General features: G+C 40.3%; 1 protein-coding gene across 1 annotated transcript in view; it reads left to right on the top strand.

Moving 5' to 3' along the window:
• Positions 1–22,022, top strand: part of FAM135B (family with sequence similarity 135 member B) — a 231,043-nt gene that overhangs the window by 160,174 nt on the left and 48,847 nt on the right. The window lies entirely within an intron of this gene.

Here is a 22,022-nt window from a genome sequence, read left to right as displayed (position 1 = left end):
TTGTAGATTAATCTCTGTACATTGCATAAGAGAGGGGCTTCTTTGGGGAGTGTTTCCTACTTTTTGTTATCCTCTGGACAAATCTCTGTTGTCTAACTCTCCTGTTAGGCTAACTCTCCACTCCTATTTTTCCTTTTTTCTCTCCATGGAAAAATCCTAGTCTGCTGTGATTAGGAAGCCTTATTTCCTTCCCAAATGTTTTTCTTAGCTGCAAACTCTGTTTTCTACCCCTCTCTGTTGAATAATCTTCTTTGATTATAGGCTTTTTTTCTTTTTCTTCTTCTATTTTATTTTTAAATGACAGCATAATTGTGGTGGCTTGGTCTTGGCTGGACACCAGGTGCCCGCTAAGCCACTCTATCACTCCCCTCCTCAGCAGGACAGAAAGGGGAGAAAATAAGATGGAAAAAAAATGGTGGGTCAAGATAAAGGTAGTTTAATAAAGCAAAAGCAAAGGTTGCCTGTGGAAGCAAAAGAAAACAAAAGATCTTTTCTCTACTTCCCATCAGCAGATGATGACAGGCCTCTTCCTGGGAAGCAGGGTTTCAGTATGCATAGCAGTTGCTTTGAAAGACAAATCATCTCCTTTCTCTTAGGTTGTATTGCTCTGCAGACATCATATGATATGGAATATTGCTATGGTCAGTTTGGGTCATCTGTCCTGGCTGTGTCCCCTCCCAAGATTCTGCCCACCCCTGAACCTGGTGGTGAGGATGCTGGAGAGCCAGCCTGGATGCTGTGTGAGCTCTGCTCAGCAGTAGCCAAACCCTGGTGTGTTATCACCACCTTTCTAGCTACCAAATCAAAGCACAGCACTAAGAGGGCTGCTATGGGGAAAACTAACTCCATCTCAGCCAGACCCAATACCATAATTATTATTCTAGCAGATGACCTGTTAAACACCAGAATGAAAGCACTCTATCGTGAACTGGCTTTAGCACTTTGTTTCCCTGCAGGTCATCAGAATGTCACACATTAAATGATCATCAATATAATGCTACACAATCCACCTCCACATGGTCAGATGTGCATTTCCTTAGCTTCAGAAACCTCTATAAGTCATGACATCTGTTCTTGATCTGAGCATTTTAATTTAATAGACTGTGATGGCCTTTTTGCATATGCTATCCATGATGTACAATAATGAGCAAAGACTGTTTCTCTTGCTTTAACATATAAAATAAAAATTCAGAACTAAAAAAGAAACTGCTGTGGGGATAAATGTAACTTCAAATGAGGGCCTTGTGACTGCTGGTTTATGTAGGAGTTTATAGCAAGCCGTAAGGGATTAAAGGAAGAGGAGTAATATTATATCTTACAATGGTGCAATGCTTTGCACTGGGTCAAGTTTACTTCCCTTTACAAACTTGTAGCTTCCATTCCGTGCTGTTTGAATGTTTATTAAATGTAACTTCAACTGCACTATAGACATGTCTGGGTTTGGGGAATTTTGCGATCACCATTAGTGAGCATGAGAATGGATCCTACCCTTTTCATTCCATGAAAACTGCAGAGCTCTATACTGACATATATATTTTTGGATGGACCTTGTATACTGCATGTCCAAATTAGTAATGGCTAAATACCTTAAGTCAAGATATGCCACACTTTTTTTTTTTTGCTTGTAAGGTACTCTGATTTCATGCAACTAGCTAAATCTAGGCTAGAGCAACTATATTTTGTCTTCCAAGGCAGACAAAGCTTCCCTGGACAGTAGGACATGGGAAAATGAATTTTAAAGATACTTTAATTAGTTCCTTTTTATGTTGTAAAATGCTATGAAACAGTTAATGTTAGTCTATCCTATGTTTTTAATTTTCTCCCCTCCCCTCCCCTCCCCTCCCCTCCCCTCTCCTCCCCTCTCCTCTCCTCTCCTCCTCTCCTCCTCCTCCTCCTCCTCTCCTCCTCTCTCCTCTCTCCTCTCTCCATCTTTATCTTTGCAAAGCTGTTTGGATCCATCTACTTTTCATGTGTATTTCTGTGTTTTCCTTAATATAAGAAGCCTCTATGCTTAAGCTCTTAAGATGCATCTCCTGGGCAAGTGTCTTCTGTCTGATGTCTTCTCTAGGGAACTGAATCTGATTATGCAGTTCTCTGTAAGACTACAAACAGTTGGGACTTTCCTTATTTGAGGTTTACCTGTTGTGAGTAAACCAAAAGGAACTTCTCTTCCCCACAGCTGCAGCCAGATTATTTTTCCAGAATACTTTCATTTGAGTGGAAGCTGATAATGGGTAGGAGCTCTCAATCATTCCTATTTCACCCTCTTCTTCAAGTCTAGGAGATGCATGGCTTAAAGCCCCAGCAAATCAGTGGTTCACTGTGTCTGAGGCACCTACTAACTCCACAGTTTATTCTAATTTTCATAGATTTGGCATAAATTCTACAAAGTCATGAAGCAGACTGGCTCACAAAAGTAAACTTTGCCCTCACTAGTGTCATCATACTCAGTAGATGGAATATTGGCATGGTGTATTTGGTTTATGTGGCAAGGTTTTGGTAGCCAAGGTGGGTGGGAGCAGGGATCGCTTCTGTGAGAAGACACCAGAAGCTTTCCCCCTGTCAGAGTAAGTTCCAGCCAGCTCCAAGGCAGACCTGCCACTGGCCAAAGCTGAGCCCATCAGCAACATTGGTAGCATCTCTGTGATAACATGCTTAAGAAAGGATAAAAACCACTGTGCAGCAGCTGTGAGAAAGGGGTGAGAAAATGTAAGAGAAACGGCTATGCAGCCACCAAGGTCAGGGCCGAAGAAAGAGGGGAGGTGCTGCAGGTGCCAGAGCAGAGACTCCCACGCAGCTTGTGGTGAAGACCATGGTGATGCAGGTTGTCCCACTGCAGCCCATGGAAGACTCCGTGCCAGAGGAGGTGGCTGTACCCTGAAGGAAGGCTTTTTTAGATTTTTTTCTTATTTCGTATTCTAGATTTCTTCTTATTTCTCATTCTACTCTGTTTAGTTGGTAATAAGTTAAATTAAGGTCCCATAAAATCTGTTTTGTCCGTGATGGTAATGAGTAAGTGATGTCCCTGTCCTTATCTTGACCCATAAGCTTTTTGTTGTATTTTCTCCCTCTGTCCTGTTGAGGAAGGGGAGTGACAGAGAAGCTTGGTGAGTACCTGGTGGCCAGCCAAGGTCAAGTCACCACACATGGTTCAGACAAGCTTTGAACACATAGCTTCAGTAGAGTAGCTAGCTTTACAGTAGTGCTAAGCCCTCAGGAAAGCCAGAGTTGTGATGAAATCTGATGTTAATACTACTAAGCCATGTTTTCCAGACACCTCTTGAATACAAAGTAGAGGACTCTTATCTTGACATATCATCTCTCTGTGTGTGTCATCCATCCCTTTTTACTTCTTCCTTCCTCATAAAACATGGGTGCGTCAGACAGCTAATTTTCTTCTTAGGCCTATAGACTGACTGTGGAAATTCACATCTAGTTTATGTTGTCGATTTGCTTTTTCCTTACTGAAAATGCAAGTGACTGCCTTCATTTCTAAAGGAAGTCCATATCAATCATCAGCTGTTCTTGCCACTTCCTGAGCTAATGTTCTGCATTTGAGCTGCTGAGATGCCATTGCTTAATGATAGATCCTGAAGGCTCCTTGTTCTGCTTTTCTGACTTCTCAGTGCAGAGACTAATTAAATGCCAGGGGCTTTGTACTATACGCGTGTGTCTTCCCTAGCTGTCCACAAGTGACTTGCGAACACTACTGGCTTGTTTCCTTATCTCCTGGCTCAGCAGAGTAGTTATAATAATTAATCGTATTTAAGCCTCAGTGATTTTAAGTCTTTTACTTTCTTCCCAGTCATCTACCCAGAAAACAAGGATCTTCCCTTTCTTTATTCCTCCTTCCCTCCCTCTCTAATGTTTTCTCTTTATCTATACTATACTTTTCCTTTCAAGTACAATTAAGAAAACAAAGATATTTCTTACTGAAATAAGATTTTGTTGTTGTCGTTGTAATATAAATATGAAGGAAGATGCTTTTGTGGTCAAAAAAATAGCAGAGAACAGTCTACAGAATAAGAAAATGTGCTACTACTTTCTCAAGCTCTCTTTAGCCCATAACCTATACTCACAGGGAATATATATTACAGTAGATTAACAATATATTCAAAATAGAATCATATCTACTGCAGGCTTGGGAGATCTAGTGGGATGAGACAGACTCATGAGCTTCCCTCAGGGGCTTCTGAATTCCCCTTTGGGTCTGCTAAATTGCTTTTCCCTGTGAGGAAGTTCAAGGGGTTGTTTCGAATGTTGCAAGGTCTGTAGCTGAACATCAACACCAACTCATGCTTTCAGGTGATCTCAGCAGCCATAAGAAATGGACACTGAAAAATATCTACAGATCCTACATCTACAATAAAATAAAAAGAAAATGTTCTTTGCAGAACTGATAATTGAATGGTCACTTACACTTTAAGACTTTTATGCCTTACCCTGTACCATACACCTCTTCTGTATCCGCTCTTGTCAGGCTGTTTTAATGTCTTTGTAGTATTGTGCATCACATGCCTGCTGTGTTATAATCAAGTTGTGTCAATGGCATACTGGGAGTTATTAATAAACTGTACTCACAGTAATCTTATTTTCATTTGGATAACAGTTGCACTGCAGATAAATCGACTTCTAAGTAATCAGATTGATTAATCATATGACTTCCCATTAATAAGGAGCTAGTGTTTGATAAGAAGTGTTCTCCTTCCATCTAGCATTGATGTAGCTATCCCAAAAGACATGCTTATGCCTGGCATAATACAAGAACTAGGAGTGCCATTCAAATAAAATTGCGCTGATGATGAGTTCTCTACGGACAGTTTGCTAAAATTTTCATTTTTTTCAGTGACATATGAAAAAACTGGTCCATTTCAGCCTAAAACCAAAACATTATTCAGACTGATATTTTTGTGTCACATAGAAGTCATCTCTGTTTTATTCTTCTTTTCTTCTGTATAGTTACTGCTCTTTGGCCACAATAATTGACTTTTTCAGCTCTTGAAAAGGAAGGATGTGCATCAGAGAACAGCTTATGTAGGACCCATTCTGGGAACTGTAGTATGCCCTGAAATCCCAGTTTAGCTGGGAGAAGAGGAATATATAGCTGCAGACTTCATTCCTCTTCAGACATAGGAACCTTAATGTAGAGATTCCTCTTTTTTTTTTTTATTTTTTTTTTTTTATTTTTTTGGTATTTATTGGTACAGCAGCCATCTTTCTAATGCCATTGTTTAATGCCATTGTTCCTTCCCCTCCACCCCCCCCCCACCCACCCCCCCCCCCCCCGGCATCTGCTGTGTCCTGACCCCAGACAAAATTGTATGAGAGATAGGGGTGGGAAGGGGAAGGCTAAGAGAGAGGGGTATGGGGTGAGGGAGGGGAAGGCAAGGAAAAAAAGGTGTTAGCTTTGCAAAACTTTGCAAAAAACTAAAACTCGTGTGGTTCCTTTTAAAGGAAGGGCAGTGTGTATTTTTCTTTTTTTTCCCATTGAAACTAGCAGAGGTTCTCTGTCTCCTGCTGGACAAAAAGGGATCTGATGTGTCTAGAGGGCTGTGTAGTTGCCAAGGTATTTTTTTTCTTTTTGTTTTTCAAACAATACCTGATTATTTACAAACTTAAGGCATAGTTAGGAATCTGATTTTACTAATTTAGAACTTGAGTAAGATAGCTGGTTTACATATTATTTAACATTTTTAAAAAGATCCAGTTTGGGGTTTTTTTGATATTTAAAATAGCTTTGACTTACAACTACTCAATATAACTAATCCATACTGCAGAAGTGTAGTTTACATCAGAATTTAATTTGGAATTGTTAATTTTACATGAAAATGTCTCTGCTTTGGTGTGAGTATGGTATGGAAAACAAATCTTTCCTGTGTTAGCATGTGTTTGTAATAGGTGGTTTTAAAGGAACAGGATTCTTCAAGTGTCTTGCTTAAGGAAATGTTGATTAGTTGTGATTGGGACTCCAGCAGATGTCCAGTGCATAATTATTCATAAATATTCTGAAATAGTAAGACAGCTGATATACTGTTCTTTATAAGGTATAATGACAAGTATCTTTAATCAGTGTGTTCAGGGCACCATTAGTGATAATTACTGATGAAGTCTTTAATCTTCAGTTGCCTGAAGATAAATGGCTGATCTTTAGCGAGAACTAAATGATTTCCTAGCTGTAGCAGAAAACATGGTAACTAATAATGTGAAAATAACTGGTTTCTTTAATCATTGGCATATTTCTTTTCTGTGGCTCTTTTTGATCTGGTATGTGGAGATACAACAACAAGGCAATGATCTGCATTGTGATAGAGTTCATAATTTATATATATATATAATCTGTTCAAAAAAATAACGGATTAATTTGGGGATAGGCTTAAAATATGATATTGAAAAAGGTTTGCAATCTTTCCACTGTGGCTGTTCAATAAGAATGTCATGAAATCATCTGCAGATTCTTGTGAGACTCCAGACATGGTGGTGATGGAGTGTCCTGCGGAGAAAATCCTCAGGAATCGCTCTCATTAGACTGATAATTGGTTCCTTTTGAAAACTAATAGAATTTGCATAGGAAGGTCCACTTTTCATATGATTTTTTTTTTTTTTTGCTTTTTTTCTGCAATGATTATGTATTGGAAAGAATCAGACTGCTGCATTCTCCTTAGAAATTTCCCTGTTTCTCTGCATTCCATTGTGAAAAAGTCGATTACCCCTTGACTTGTACAGCTGAAAAGAAGTTTTTTATGGCTAAATTAGAGCAGTCACAGGTAGAGTAGTAAAAGATAGGCCAAGCATAGAGAATTTATTTCTCTTTCTCAGCTACTATTACAGTTACATACTGAAGAACTTATTTGGCTCCCATCACCATAATTTCTCACTTTGGGGCTGAAACCCACTGATGTGGTTCATAGAGTCATTCACTTGACAGACATTCTTTCAATTAAAGTTTTCCCTTTCTACAGATTTCAGCACTGATTGTTAAGGAAGTTTATAGGAGGGGACTTGGGACAGATGTTTTTTTCTCTGAAATGCAGTGCATGAGCACCAGGAACAGCCATTCTACTCTTCACTTTAGGAAGGGGACTTGGCTGCTTTCTACCTTTTGACAGAGTGCTCTATGATTCAGTTTTTCTTTCTTCTCAGTATTTTTTTCCCAGTGGTACTTTGTTGAAAAATTATCTTCATATACCCTAAAGAACACTACAATAATTCCCACTGACTGATGATCAGAGAGTTCTTGAAAGGAGACCTAATCAAGTCTCATAGCTTCTGAGCTGACGGCCTTTCCAACAGATGCCAACCACAGCACAGTCAAGATCCATCATCTGGAAGCTAACCCTTTGTTATTGGCAAGTGTCCCAGACAGCAGCTTGGGGACTGAGAAATGAGAAAAGAGATTCCTTCTTTTTTCCAACTACTTTGTCTTGTTTTATGGAAACAAATCTTCAAGTGACAGCAAGAGCCTATACCTCTATTCAGAGCCATCACACCAGTCATAATGACCCAAGAATCAGTTTCATAGCTGATATGAATTACAGGGTTTGTTGCAGTGCTTGGGAGGAACACATAGAAGCTTGGTCCCCACAACGTCAGCTCGTGCATAAATGACTGCCCCTGCTCTAATGATCTCACAAGTTCTCCAAGGATCAGACAATTTCCAGCAGTCTGACAAACAGAAAAAAAACTAGCTAAGAGAATAGAGATGGGTCAAGCGTTATGATTCTCAAAAGTATTGCCAGACAAAGGTGAATAACATTAGACATAAACATAAACCATTTTTTGAAGCTTCATGGCAAAATAAGAATATTTCTAGGAGCTCTTCAGTACAAGAGTAAGTTCTCCTGAAGTTGATTTGACTTAGTCATGTTCAGAGTCTGTATTGGAGCGTTTTGATGAGTGGGGGGAAAAAAAAAATCAGGGCAGAATTGGATAATCACTAAATTACAGAACCACAGAATGGTGAGGGTTGGAAAGGACCTCTGGAGATCATCTAGTACAGCCCTTCTGACAAAGCAGGTTCACCTACAGCAGGTTGCACAGAATCGCATACAGGCGGGTTTTGAGTAACTCCAGAAAAGCGGAGTCCACCACCTCTCCAGGCAGCCTGTGCCAGGGCTCTGTCACCCTCAAGGTAAAAAATTCTTCCTCATACTCATACAGAACTTCCTGTGCTGCAGTTTGTGCCTGTTGCCCCTTTTTCCTGTCGCTGGGCACCACTGAAAAGAGCCTGGCCCCATCCTCTTCACACTCACCCTTACGATACTTGTAGACATCAATAAGGCCCCCTCTCAGTCTTCTCTTCTCCAGCATAAACAGGCCCAGCTCTGTCAGCCCTCCCTCAGACGGGAGATGCTCCAGTCCCCTCACCATCCCTGTAGCCTCTGCCGGACCCTCCCCAGCAGTTCCCTGTCTCTGGAACTGGGGAGCCCAGCACTGGGCACAGCACTCCAGGCGCAGCCTCACCAGGGCAGAGCAGAGGGGCAGGATCACCTCCCTCCACCTGCTGGCCACGCTCCTCCTCATGCCCCCCAGGGTCCCACTGGCTTTCTTGGCCACGAGGACACACTGCTGGCCCATGGGCAACCTGCTGCCCACCAGCACCCCCAGGCCCCTCTCCGCAGAGGTGCCCCCCAGCAGGTCACCCCCAGGCTGTACTGGTGCGCGGGGCTGTCCCTCCCCAGGGCAGGACCTTACACTGGCTGACCTTCACCAGGCTCCTCTCTGCCCAGCTCTCCAGCCTGCCCAGGTCTCGCTGAACGGCAGCGCAGCCTCTGGGGTACCAGCCGCTCCTGCCAGGGCTGTATCACCAGCAAAGCTGCTGAGGGTGCCTCTGTCCCTTCCTCCAGGTCACTGATGGATGAGTTGGACAGGACTGGACCCAGCAGTGGCCCCTGGGGAACACCGCTGGCTACAGGCCCCCAGCCAGGCTGTGCCGCTGGTCACAGCCCCCTGAGCTCTGCCCTTCAGCCAGTTCTCAATGCCCCTCACTGTCCGCTCACCTCACCCAGCTTCCTGAGCTTGCCCATGGGATGCTGTGGGAGGCAGTGTCAAAAGCCTTGCTGAGGCCAAGGTAGACAACATCCACCATTCTCATCTACCCAGCCAGTCATTCCATCACAGAAGGCCATCAGGTTGGTCAGGTGTAAGGGCCCTTTCTGAGAAAGGCTTTGTTCACTGTCTGGGTGCCAGGCTGCAGAGTAATTATGCCTCAAAATGTAGTGAGGAAGCAATTAGCACTCAATCTGGCTCTCTGAGCTCACCTGCAAATCAGTTCTGTGCCCACCTGCCTGCAATGAGGGGCTGCCCAGAGCCTCCCACAGCTTAAGTGTGGGGGAAGAAGAGAGCTCCTCAGATGAGCATGGAGGGAGTAAACAGCCTGGTGGAGTGTGACCTGGCTGCAGAGGTGCTTTGCTGCGTGTAGGCGCGTTCCAGAGCAGAGCCTGGGTGGGTAAGTGATTGTATATAACCAGCACCTATGGGTGCAATGGGGGAGCTCACTTGGGGTCTGTGCCATCGTACACTACAGTCAGGTATGACTTCCCCTTGGTGAATCCGTGTTTACTTCTCCTAATCCTCTGTTCCTCCACATGCTTTGAGATGCCCTCTAGCAGGAGCTGTTCCATCACCTTTCCAGGGATGCAGGTGCGGCTGACCAGCTGTGGTTTCCTGGGACTTCCTTCTTGCCCTTTTTGAAGACCGTAGTGACATTGGCTTTCCTCCAGTCCTTAGGCTGCTGTCCTCCATGAACTTTCAGAGATGATGGAAAGTGGCTTAGCAGTGCCTCAAGGAAGCTCTTTACATAATCAAGAAAGGTGCGTGAGTGTTCAGGTGGTTAGTCGTATGAGTATTTGGGTAAAAAAATCTGCATCTAAAGATTTATTTAGGGTAAGCTAGACACATTCAGATGCATACGAGCTTACACTACTTCTTTGCCTGGTGTAAACCTTGAGAAATCAAGCTTCCAGTCAGTCTGCTTTAACAACAGTATTAACTTCTGCTGTTCACAGCTTCATAGTATGGTATTTGAATAGGGTCTGGTGCGCTGATGCTGTCTGTGCACTCTGGCACTATATTATCTCAGGATAGCTGGGTATGTCACGAAGTGGGAAGGAGCTGCAGTATCCTTCATCTGTAGCCTCTGGTTTTGAAGTAGGTCAGTTTCTCTAGGAAGTCAGATAAGGCCAGCAGCCTATTCCCATCACTTTTCCTCCTAGTCATGTTCATAGTCATAGAATGGTTTGTGTTGGAAAGGACCTTTAAAGGTCATCTAGTGCAACCCCCTTGAAATGATCAGGGACATCTTCAGCTAGACCAGGTTGCTCGGAGCCCCGTCCAACCTGACCTTGAATGTTTCTAGGGATGGGGCATCTACCACCTCTCTGGGCAGCCTGTTCCAGTGTTTCAGCACCCCCACTGTAAAACACTTCTTCCTAGTTCTAGTCTGATCTACCTTCTTTCAGCTTAAAACAATCACCCCTTGTCCTATTGCTCAGGCCTCGTTAAAAAGTCTGTCCCCATCTTTCTTGTGAGCCTCCTTTAAGTATTGAAAGGCTGCTATAAGGTCTCCCAAGATGTTCCCCCTTTCCATGTGCAAGAGAAAGCCATAAAATCAGTTGAAGGTGCTGCATGTCTGCTCTTTGATGACTCAACCCAAAAAGTTATTGTCATCACATAGGTTTTTCTTAGGTCTTGAAGCAATCTGCAACATCTCTGTTGGAACTGAGGCTGCCTGGCATTGGTAGACAGAGTTGGCTTATGAGAAGCAAGTATGAAAGCCTGAACAAGATAGAGGGGTGTCTCCAAAACAGTGTTAAGTCTTGTTCCTGAGGGTGGTAAAGCACTGTTTCTGCTCTGTGTATTGTGTTTCTTTTGCAAACAAATATAGTTTGATTCGCCAGAGCTGTCGGTCAAACCTTCTTTCTCCTTTACTGAACTCACTAGAAGTATTTTATTTAAAACCATAAAATGATGGTCTGTAGAATAAATGGTAAGCTACTCATTGCTCATGAAATTTGATTGTCTTTGAGTGTAAATTACTTGAGGGCTGGTATATGTGCTATGCATAATACAGGAGGTATCTACTGGGCTAGGGGAATGAACCCGTGAAAATGTAATGCTTATGCAAATTACTACAGCTCAAGCTATTCAAAAGTTCCCCATTTTGTTGCAGTAAATTACAGCAAATAAATATAATTTCCTTAAAGTAACATACCCAGGAAAGTTTCTGATTAGCCATTACTTCTGTTTTGGTGTTAAAATAGAAATCGTGGATTTCTGAAGTGACACAAAGAACTTTGTTTTATAATCAGCTTTGCAATTCGACACATGTATGTCAAAGGGCTATAAATGATGCATTGTTTGAGTGTCAGAAGGGAAGACTTCAGGAATGCAGCATAATGACAGCATTAGACATTGAGCTGTTTCCTGGCAGCAAAAGGCATAGAAACCACATCCTCCCCCATCAAAGAAAATAGACCAGCACTATAGCACCTAGGCCAAAGTAAAGCATTTCTCGTGCAGACTGACTGTTTGCAAGAAGGAAGGTGCTTGTAGCCAGGGCTGTAAATTATTATTTTGGGGTGTGATTCATCGACATAAAGTAATACTGCAGAAAAAAACAGTTTTCAAACATTTGCTAAAAGAAAAATCCAATGGATCTCATTTGGTCACTTCGCAAACTTGAATTATCTGAGTGATGGAACTCTCTGAGCCACAGAATTATCTTCAGGAAAATAACCGAGAACGGAGTGGAAATCGATTTGCTTTACTTGGTTTTACGACAAACCTTGGAGTAGGATCTTGGAAGAGATCTTCTGTTGATTATTTTTCACCATACAATAATGGACAAAATTCAGGTAATCTGAAAAGTGGCATATTTAGAACCAGGAAAAGGATTATTTTTTCCTGCATTTTGATAGACCATAAGATAGCTGGTAGGTGCTTCTGTGAACTTTGCCACAACTGTGCAGAATGACAGCACTGACAATTCCTACAGTCCTTGTTCAGAAAGGATAAGAACTGAGGGCTGTGGCATAACCCAATATTTGGGCAATTCAAGGAAGCCTTTGCCTGAAGGCATGCAATTTCTGAATCTGTCAGGGTTTAGGTTTGAATTTTCTTTTCTTTGTTTACCTGTGTCTCCTTGGTGCGTATTTGATGCTGAACTATGATCGGTTGCAAAGCACAAGCCTTGTTGGATTTCTGTTCCGATCCAGTTTGACAGAGCCTATACAAATCAGCATATTATGCTCACATCTTTGGGGAAAAATGAGAAGTCAATCATGAAACAGGTAGAAAGAGGGAACTATGCAAGAACATTTGCAAATAACAATAAAAAATAATAGTGCTATCAATAGAGACATGATTTCTTCTCACCTGCATATGACTCATAGGAACCTACTTGGTAACACAGTGGCTGTGTAACTGACTGAAAGAAACAATAAAGTAAAAAATCTGCCTTAGCAACGAAATGTCAAACTGGTTAAAAAAATGAACTCATGAAGGTTGAAGTAATTTGTCACTGCCAAAAGACAACTAAATATTTCCTCTTTAGCCATTGTTTGACAGTATTACTAAAGTTTAAATTCAGCAAGCTGAGGAAGAGATCAGAAATAGTGTTATGATTGTTCTAATTTTTATCTCCATTTGTGAAGACAATTACCCAGGATGCAGCAACTGCTCTGATTATGGAGATTTCCATACTGAGTTCTGGGCAAAGTTCTCAAAAAAATAGATTTGGGTGGGCATGGCTGGCATCATATCTCTCATCTCCCATGAGGCACTATGTGATCAAGAACTAAAATGACCCACCGGCAAGCTAATTTCAGATAATACCTATTGTAAAGTCACTTCAGAAACCAAGGCAGTGGGAGCAGAATAACAGGATTCAAAGTGATCTTGAGCACCTGCAGAAGTAATTTGAAAAGCAAATGGTGCCATCCATAAACATCCTGTTCATAGGCAGGAATGACAACATTGCACAAATCCCAAGATGCTCGTGTCCCTGTACCCTTTTTATTAAATTAATTCACAAGCCTTCTTGGTTTCTTGATGTCACAGAGCTGTGTTGCAAGACAGTAGATATCTGTTCCCCACAGCTCATACCAGAGGGTCTTCTTGAGAGCAAAGGCTCAGGCCGTTAGATTGATAGGGAATATAGACAAATGCTGTAATGCACAGAAATCCTGTTTTGTTTGTTTGGTTTTGGTTTGGTTTAGGCCAGCCTCTTTGAATTCTAGGTTCCCCAAGAAAAGGATATAGCTCTTATTTTGTATTGCATGATGCTTGAATAATGGTCCTCAGATCTTGCTTGTGACAGCATCAAACTCATAAAGGTCTTTTCTGCAAAATGTGAACTGGAAAATGTGAAAATTCAGCACGTCATTTAAGTGGGACTTGCTTTTTGATAATATTTTTAGTATCCTTTCTTTTCTTATCCTTTTGTCCTGCCTGGTTCTTTATATATTCCTTTATTTGGACAGGGTGATCCCTGTCTTTGTCTTTGAATCTTTCCTTCTGCACAAATGTCAAATGCACTCATCTCAATGGCTACATCTTCGAGTGACCAGCAATCCATCTCTTCCCATTTATAATTACGTATCTCTCAAGGAAAGATTCCAGTCTTATGTCTCAGTCTGATTTCTCCTTCCCCATAGATCAGGATCCATATCCACTTTGTCACCAAATTCCCTACTTGCTAGCTGTGGGCTCTTTTTGCCTCTGCTCAGTTCATAGTTAATGCTGATACATAGCCAATAGGCTGAACCAATGAGCTCACCCTTCAATTCAAGTACATTTCTCTAACCGAAGTGACTGTTCTGTATAACTCGGGCATGATTAGTGTACCACTAGGGTCATAAGTATGAGTACTTCCTGGCTGGTATCTTTTACTCAACCTCTAGATTTGGAACATGCTTTTGAAAATAAACAATTTTTTCAGGTTGCAGTTACACTAAAAATCCATCCTTTATCTTATGACAAGTTGGTGCTCCAGTGTTTGAAGTAATTAACTCTTCCTCCATGTACGGGCACATTTGTAGCTGAATTAGGTTTTATTTTAGGAGAATAGCAGGATGCAAAGTGGTTGGGGTTTCTAGGATTAAAATGGCAGCTAATGTGCTGCTGTCTCAAGGCCTTCACACAACTGAAGTGCAGTTGGGAGGTTTCCCTATACCCAAGTGTAGTTTTCATTTTCATGATCTGCTGCATAAACAAAGCAGACTTTGTTGCTATAGGTAGATTTCTTTAATGAGACTGAGTCGATCCTGTGCTTAGTGGCAGAATTGTCAGTCAGGACCCTCTCCCTCTGATTCTACTGATAAATCCACTTTAAAAATAGGATTCATCAAATGTTTGCTCACTGTGATGCCGAATTTTGAGGTGATTTTTGCCCTTCCAAAATGTTCACAGAAAAGGAACCAAATTTCAGAAAGCCCAAATGGAGTAGCAGTGGGACAAATTCAGTGTGACTTGGGTTATTTTTAAAAACTGAATGATGTGTAGAGGGTGAAGTGGCAGACGAGTTCTCCTCTTCTGTGTTGTAGCCCCTTGGTATGCCATTTTCCCGACAGGCTGGAGAGCCCAAATACTGTGGTCAGAGATAGGAAGGGGTGATGTGATCACTGACTTCAGTCTACAGCCTTTGTGGGAAACTGAAATAGGCACGTATTATAGTAGGTTGGAATATATTTTCCATACAGACATCTTCACGGAGTCCTACTCTTCACTGCTTCCCAGCTTAAAAATTGCTATGGCATCCTGTTACATGATTCAGCACGTGACAATTTATCTAGCTTCACAACATAAAGATGAGTATAAGGTATGTTTTAATTTATATCTGTAGCACATTAAAAGGGAGTGCAAGGTCTGTTATGCTGCTTGTGACAAGTCTTGAAATGTGAAGCCACAATAACTACATAACTTGCAATCACTATTAAAATGTTTTTGGGGGCAAAAAAGAAAAGGAAAAAAAAAGGGTGTTTCACTCTGAACAAGGAAATACTTTCTTTCTAAGTTGACCTAACACATTCTTTTTTTCTCAGTTTGGGCACTGAACTGTAAAATCAATTATTCCTGTAGCTCTAGTCATACATGAAGAGAGATCCAAGCCTGAAGTCACTTTTCCTTTGGCAGTATTTAATAGAGCCTGGCATTTCTAAATAGGAAGCTGTGGTCCTCACTGCTGCTTTTATTAAATAAAGAGCATTTCAGAGTGACCATTTGCTCTGAGTCTGTGCATCATAAAGCAGCACTGAGCCAAGCAGTTTGGTGTATGCACTATGATAGAAGTTCATTGTGTTTAGTAGCATATTGTGCCAAACACTATGAGCAAACTGGCATCTGCAAGAGAACTGTTTTAGGTAATTTGTTTGTCAGGTCCAAACTAGTCCACATGCTCTGGCAAAGTATCTTCAGCTGGCTCCTGTGTCAGCCGTGGCTGCACCGTCCTGCATGGAACACTGTGAGGGCAACACAGGATGAGACCATCACTTCCCTACACACCTCTCCACTTCCATCTCAGGTCCCTCCAGTTCCTGCTTTTTCTCTAAGAGGATTTCCAAGCTCATACTAGACCCAGGTAAATACATGCTCTGGGACTGGTTGTCAGCTCCTTGAAGCCAGCAGTTACTGCTGGCTGTAAAATACAAATCATTATGTCTGAAACATTTGTACTGTTTGAGGGAAGAGAATAAGTATTCAAATTCAGGATTCCCTGCAGTTCTCTCCCTCTGCCTGCACCTGAAAAGAGTTGCTCAGATGATCTTTCTGAGCATTATTAAATGTAAAACATGGAAAACGGTACTGACTTATATATGATGCACTTCAGATTTTATAATGACAACTGCTATATAAAAGCAGAGCCTGTTAATCTTTGTGTGTTGTTTTTGTCATTGATACTTCAGTATTTCCAGGCTGACATAAATATAACCCCCCCAGTTAAATCCTGATTGCTCCAAAGGCTAGAGAGTTAAAAAAGTAAATTCAACTAGAACCTCTGTTACCTTTAAGCCCTAAAACATTACAGTTCACCGGGAGAGGACAATTCAAAACTGTATGAAGTAATTTATTTTTTTTATTTTTTTATTTTTTTTTAGTAAACGCTGGGTTGGAACTTCTCTTCCTGTCTCTGAATTGTCTGCATCCAAGCTTCTAGTTTAATTTTCCTTCATACATACTCTCTAGAAAGCAAAGAGTATTTCTAGGGAATAATGCATTATAACATCAACACTTGTAGTAGGGGGGATGAACTGTGCTCCAAAAATGCCTGTTTCTCTCTATGTGCTATGAAAGGAGTCCAGGGTGATAAGCTGTGCTGAACATGTTTACAGTCCAAATAAAAAAGTTTTGCTAGGTTCTAATCTCACCATTCTTGTATGAGCAAGCTGGGACATGTGTTAGAGCTTTGATCATTGCCACCTAGGTAATTAATTGCAAACTTTTAAAAGCAAAACTATTAGGATGCTATAAAATCCTGGGAGGCATGTATTTATTTTTTTTTTATTTTATTTTTCATGTATTCAGTATCAGACAGTACATAGCATTGATGAAAAGCAAAAAATTCTCCACCAGCTCCACCTACACCCCAGCCAGAGCAGCAGCTGAGTGTATCCTTCCCTGTTGCTATGTATAGAAATAGAATGAAAACATTTTTGATATTTTCTGTTGTCCTGAATGCCAGTTCTAATGTCACAATTGCATTACGCCACTGAACAGGGTCTCCTTCTATATGTGTGAGTATGTACATACAGGCGGGAGAGGAAAAAAATGTTAACAAGCGTCCTTTTAAAACTTAACTGGGTTTATGCCTGCTGCCTGCAGTCATGTGTACTAACAAGACAGTTCTTTAGCTCGGCAGTCCTTGTTTGATCACAGTAACAGGGGCAGATTTGCTTTCCTTATCTGTGAATAAGCAGCATGGATTCTTTAATCAGAAAGGACAACACAGTAAGGTCGTTTCTGATTTCTCCACTGTGAAATTTTGTTTAGGAGGTCAGAATTTACACCATATGTGTGAGTGTATATTTATAAATATTAATATTAAATTTAGATATAAAGACCAACTTTATATACACACACATATGTCTCTCTACGCAGATAAGCTGGCCTCTTTTTTTGCATAAACAATTATTTACAAGCAGGTTGAAAATCAACCACTTTTTTCCCCCCCATAAAACATTCAGCATTGCTGTGTCATCTCTTAGTCAAATGATACTTTAGTGTGCTTTGTGAATGTTCCTTACACAGACTCTTATTAATAACAAGATGAAGATATGGACTAATATGTGCCATTTTCATACATACATCCAACAGAGGGAAATGAAAGCATATGACTTTTCCTGTGCCAGATGATTCAGAGCTCATCTTGGAAGAAGTATGCCTCCTGTCAGACACCTGCTCTAACTTTCATGAGATATCTTTCCCAGTGCTCAATTTACTGCTAAAGAAATGTTTTTATGCCTTTAATTTTCTCTGTGGTGATGTATAACCCTAGAGATCAGGTGGAAGAAGTGGAATTTTTTCCCCTTCTTATTCATCATCACCAGAATTGTTTAAAGATTTCTGTAGAATACCCTGTGTGGGTTTTTATGTGAAGAGCCATCATGATTGTAGACACTTGTGATGATATATAGGATGTAACTTGACCTCCAGACACTAGGTTCACTTTTCAGAGTGATGTGGGAGGTAGACTTCAGACAAACTGAGGAGATTTCAGAATTTGGCTTCATTTATATTGAATAGAAATGAAAAATCTGTGAAATGTCCCCTAAAAGAAAATTCTGGGAAAAACCCACAACTAACTAAAACACCTGTGCATGGAAGAAAGCTTTTTGTTTTCTTTTGGACCTTTATAGTCTATGATGTATTGCTATATGAAAAAGGTTTTGACAAAAAAGGAAAGGTGGGGGGTGGGGGGGTGGGGAGCCAGGAGTTTTATTTGCAATGAAAAATCAAAATTGTTCTAAGAGTGTCAGGTTGAGATATTTGGAATTTTGTCAATGTTTTACCAGATTTTTCTCATAGAAGAACTTTAAGAGAAATCAGTGTGACCTGTGAAGCATTTTCGTTTTATTAGAATGATATTTTTAAGTGAAAATTTTCCTATCAAATACTTTCTTGGCCAATTCCTCTTTCTCAACCACATGTAATTAAGTAACCTACAGCTTCTGTTTTGAACAATATTTTATAGTATTGAATCCCTGAGACATAAGCATTAATGCTAAGCAGTATAATTCTCTTCTACCTGTTCAGAGAGTGGCTCTATTTTCAGGCCTTAGGGTTCCTGTTTTCCAACAATCTCAAGTCAAATATTTTCTCCCTGCTTATTTTGTACAAAGTGTAAATTAGCACAAAATCTGACTCCAATCTCAAACTTTTTTTTTATCACCTCAGTGGTTCTGACAGAGTAACTCTAAGTCTTAATATAAATATCAAATTGTATCTCTTATTTATGAAATACCAACCTATGTTTTCTTACATAATAGATTCAGTGAGAGGCATAGCATAAATAGTTCCATATATTGCCCATGTCTTCCTAACTATTGTCCTTTGTTGACACTTATGATTTGTGTTACTAGTGTCATATAAATCAAAGGTAGATATTATACAGTGATGCTGGTTTTTTTTTTTTTATTTTAGAGCTTTGCGTAATGAGCCATTGTATCATATAGCAGACCAATAAATCAGTACAAGCAAGGACGTTTATTAAGTTGACAGAATATGCACATCCAAGTGCATCCTAGTCCAGTATATCTGTTTATCTTACACGTATGTTTCTAAGTTTCACTTTGTTTGATGTAAGCTACTTAATTCTCCCAGTTTTTCGTAACACTCTCTCCTGCAAACATGTTGTCTTCCTGTTAGTGGATATATTAGAGGAGTGATGTGTATATGGGCTGACTTATGTGGTTGTCTCCCATCCCTCAAGAAAGTTCTGTGCTCACAGATCTGCTGCTGACAGATGGAGAACAGAGAGATGTATTGTTTTTCTGCCAGATAGGATCAAGGTTTGTGTACTGTGTCTGTTGTATCTAGTCTACAGTCTTTCTGTTAGACAAATATTAAAGTCCCTTTTCTTTCTTGCCTGCCCATTTTTGCCACACCTTTAGGCATTTAATGTTTTGGGGTCTTTTTCCTCTCTCAAAGAAGTTAGATTCAGCCACCATGTAGAAAAATTGCTGGGAGCACTGTCAGAGGGACACATACACAGACAGCATGATGAATGTGCAGCGTTTGCTGAGAAAATCAGACTAAGAAGAAACAGTACGTAAACACAGAATGGCATCCACAAGTTGGCCGCTGTGGACTTTCATGTCTTTGAACTATGGTATGATTTCAGATTTGCCAATAATTTTTCACTGTCTGGCACAGGGATCTAGAAGGGTTTGGTTTTTTTTTTTTTTTTCCATCGATGAATAAATTTGAGTTGTTTTGGTTTGAGTTTTTTCCATAGCTGAATGCAAATGTAAATTTACATATATAGAAACACATACATATACATAGCGTTATATACACACCATATATATTTATAAAAATATTCTTAGTCAACCCTAATGCAGGATTTTTCTGGTTTTTTGTTTTCTCATGAAGCATTCTCATTGCAAGTACTTAATTTTAAATCGTCAGGTTTCTCTTTTTGCTTTGGATTTCATGTCATTTCTGTAATAGGAACTGCTCTGGAGCTCAGAAGACGTTCTTTCTCTCTTCAGTCTTCTTTGAGTTCAATTTGTTATATTTATGTAATAATGTCTTTAAGACAAAAATACTTTCTGACATACAACCAGTTTTAGTAAATGGGGTAAGAACTTGCCCTGCTCCCACCACTTCTCTGCTCAAGCTGTAGATTTTACATTTTACATTCACAAGACTGGTTTGATTAATAGGGATATATCATGTCTCCCTCAACATGCATAGTCATGTGTGTCCCTTCATGTCAAAAGGGAGTATCTATGCATCTACTATTGGTTTCTCAGCAAGAAATAAAAAAAAAAAAAAAAAGAAATAAAAAAACAGGGTTAAAAAAGAAATAAAAAAACAGGGTTAAAGGAGGGAGAGAAAGAAAATCAGAATAAATTAAAAACTAAAATAATTTTAGCCATTTAGTAAATCTGTGTTCACTTTCTGTCTCTGTGGAGGGGCAGATATAGCAGACCTGTTTTTATTGGGGTCTCTGCCTTAACTGTCATGTAAGTAATATGAATCTTTTGGAAATTACTTTCCTGAAAGCTTCTGTAAAATAAAGTGTAGTATCATTGGTGGCAACAGCTATGAATGTCAGTGATTAGTGTGTTATAAATATGAAGTTCAAGTTCATCCTATAGTTATGGAATAGTAGGGTTGTGACTATATGGACACTCAGTGCACTTCGGCGTTATTTCACTGGAGGTCCAGGAACCCCTCAGTTCGTTGCCTGTATGGATGAGATAATTGATGAACCTGAGAGAAGGTGGCAACAGTTAGAAGCAGCATTGAACTCATTGCTGTAGAACCTTTCTGGGTGAGAGTTTTGATCAGGCCTAGTGATTCCTCCAAGCAGCTCCAAGAAAAGCTGACCAGTACACCTTGTGTGCTTTGGTGTAGTGGCTGACGTCCTAGGTAGTCAATCTGGCTGTCCCAGCAATTCCGATGGGAGGTACTTGATGCAGAAGTGACCGAACTACACGCAGATAAGACTCTTGTGGATGGTCAATCGAAAGTATTCCTGAAGAGGTCTGTCTAGAACAGTCCTTTATAAACAGTTGGGATATTGAGGAGATGTTTCAGATGTAGTTTAAGAAACTCAATAACAATGGATGATGCATGTGCTAGAGTAGTCACACAGGGCTGCAGCCTGGCTGGTAAGCAGAAGAACAGTTCAGAGAGTCTCACCTGATCCAGCTGAAGATCACTGTAAGGACCCTTGCAATGGACACTTGCATCATCCTCTGGACAGCAACAGACTGTCTGTTCAGGAGATTAGATTCCCATACTTGTGTGACTTGATGCAAAGATCCCAATAGATTAGGGTCTGGTTGGTTGGGGTTTTTAACAAACACTTTGCAGATATAGATATTTGTGAAATAATTAGCAAGCATAAGATAACTGGCATAACATAAGCTGCACGATGTATGTCCCAGTTCCTGTCCTGATTTGCTTGCACTGCCCCCCCCCCGCCGTTAATTATAAAATACAAATATTTCTGTCATTTGTGTTCCTACACATGTGAAAAAGTATTCATCTGCTTGTATGCTTCAGTCATATCCCTAATTACTATAAATTGTTATCTTTTAATCTTCATCCTTTTTTCAAAAAAAATTATAATGGGGTCTAAACACTAATGTATTAGCTCAAGCTGTAACTGTAATTTCCAACCACCAAATAAGAGGAAATCTCCTTTCTTTGTGAACAGTTTCTAAAGTAGAGTTGAAGAATCACCTTGGTCAGAGAGTTTGAAGCTAGAATAAAACTTATATATTAGGTGACACGCAGACAAATGGGTAGGTACTGTGCTCTCAGAAACTGCATTCGCATTGGGATGCTGAGATTTATTCCTCTGCTTCAAGCTCTTCTCTAGATCTTTGCCAGAAGTAAGCAAGGTAGGCTAGTTGTGTCTGCTAATGAAATACTGCTGGAGACTGCAAAACTTGTCTGTTCAGTCTGGATTGGCTTTTTAGCATCTTAAAATTCTTGACAAGGAATTTGAATTTGAATCTGAATTGTGAAATGCTGTTTCGAATTAGATAAACATAAAGGGTCTAATTTGCCAACTGTTAGTGCTATTGTTGGAACGTTGCATATAGCTAACACTGCTTGTGAAATTACTTTAATACAAAACAAATACAAGCAACTTACTGTATATTACAAAACGTAAAATCCAATTGTGCCTTTTGATATTAGATGGATTTAGTACACTGGAAGTGGATATTCACAAATTGTTCTCTGCATTTGAATAATGAATTAGCATGAACCTTATTTAATGGCAGTGTTTGCTTTTCTCAAGTAATTTTCATTCTCTTGTTATAAAGGAAAAGTACATTTATAAAACATCA

This window comes from Falco cherrug, chromosome 3, assembly GCF_023634085.1.
Source record: "Falco cherrug isolate bFalChe1 chromosome 3, bFalChe1.pri, whole genome shotgun sequence".
NCBI lineage: Eukaryota > Metazoa > Chordata > Aves > Falconiformes > Falconidae > Falco > Falco cherrug.
The sequence above is the reverse complement of the archived record's forward strand: the minus strand, read 5'-3'. Positions and strand labels throughout refer to the sequence as shown.